General features: G+C 41.3%; 1 non-coding gene across 1 annotated transcript; it reads left to right on the top strand.

Moving 5' to 3' along the window:
• The first annotated feature begins 422 nt into the window (after positions 1-422).
• On the top strand, positions 423-529 carry LOC120687087. Its single transcript, XR_005680586.1, has one exon. It is a non-coding gene; the product is annotated as a small nucleolar RNA R71 (small nucleolar RNA).
• Positions 530-1,749: the final 1,220 nt, after the last annotated feature.

Raw genomic sequence — 1,749 nt, 5'->3', positions numbered from 1 at the left:
TCCACCCCTGACCTTTTTGTGGACGAAACCCATTATTGTTCTTCAGAAACATTGCTTCTTGGGTTTTCGGGCAATCATTGCTTGAGTGTCCATTATTTCAACAGACTTGGCATGTCATGCGAACATCCAAGGCTTGAAGTGTCTGTGTTTGAGCCTTGTCTTGGGAATAGCCCTCATATTTCTTGAGGAGGAGATAAATCTCTGTAGCGAGCATGTCTGTTTCCTTGATTGTATGCATGCCTAGCTGACGTGATTGGAGTTGGTCATCGCTCCATCCTTGGTTGGACACCATCTTCTCAATTAAAGATGTCGCTCTTTCACTAGTCAGTGAGAAGAAAGCTCCACCAGCAGTAGCCTCTGCATGATCACGGGCTGTCTGAGTTAGCCCGTTGTAGAAACTTTGAAGTATGAGCAAATTGTCTGTCCTATGGTGCGGACACACAAGGATGTACTCCTGAAGTCGCTTCCAAGCTTCAGGAATGGTTTCATCAGATGCTTGCTGAAAGCTCAAAATCCTTCCAGGAAGAGCATTTGTTTTGCCCATCGGAAATAACTTCACGAAGCATACCTTGGTGCAATTATCCCAATTATTTACAATACTCTTGTTAGTATAGAACCATTGCTTCTCTCTCCCCGTGGGAGGAAGTGGAAACAACGCACTTGGAGTGGGGAATGGAGTCTACAAATCGAGAGGGTTTAGCTTTGATTTAGAATTGTGGCAGGTGGTACATTGCTGCACAAACCTCTCCACATCACGCCTCATCTTAGGGCAGTAGAAGTGGTCACTCAGCAGCATGTAAGTCTTTTCTCTCCCAAAGTAACCCATCAATCCACCCATATGTGATTCCTACAATAAGGGTAAACAAATTCACGAATCTAGAATACACAACTTGTTAGTTGGGAATAAGAACCCATAATGAAAATGGTATTTGTCTCTGCGAAAACAAGGTCAGTGGCAGATAATTCCTCTATGATCTCTAATCCTGGGACCTTTACTTCTAATTGATTAAGCAAAACACTTTTTCAAGATAAGGCGTCAACAACAAACTTTTCATTCCTTTTCTTGTACTTGACAATACAGGGAAAAGGATAGATGAACTCAACCCACTTGGCATGCCTACGGTTCAATTTTGGATGGTCTTTCAAGTATTTCAAAGCTTCATGATCAGAATGAACGATGAATTATTTGGGTCAAAAATAATGTTGCCAACTTTCAAACACATGAACTAGAGCATATAATTCTTTGTAATAAACATGATAATTCCATTGAGCACCACCAATTTTCTCACTAATGGGTTTTCCTTCTTGCTTCGCGACACCTCCAATCCCTGTCCTACTAGCATTCCATTCTATCTCAAAAGATTTATTAAAATCAGGCAAAACAAGCAATGGGGCTGGAGTTAAACAATTTGTTAGCTCTTGAAAAGCAACTTCTTGTGACTTACCCCACACAATTCAACACCTTTCTCTATTAGCTCATTCAATTGGGCTACATGGTGCTGAAATTCTTCACAAAGAGCCAATAGAAGCCGGCAAGACCATGAAAGCTTCTCACTTGACTCACATTGACAAGAGTAGGCCAATTCTTGATAGCTTCAACCTTGGATTCATCCACCTCTACCCCCTGTCCTGAAACAACAAAACCCAATAACACAACCTTGTGGTGCAAAAGGTACACTTCTCCATGTTAGAATACAACTTTTCAGTTCTAAGCACATATAGCACCATTTTAATGTGTTCAACATGTTC

Source organism: Panicum virgatum, chromosome 8N, assembly GCF_016808335.1.
Source record: "Panicum virgatum strain AP13 chromosome 8N, P.virgatum_v5, whole genome shotgun sequence".
NCBI classification, from domain to species: Eukaryota; Viridiplantae; Streptophyta; class Magnoliopsida; order Poales; family Poaceae; genus Panicum; species Panicum virgatum.
This window is presented reverse-complemented; position numbering and strand designations above follow the sequence as displayed.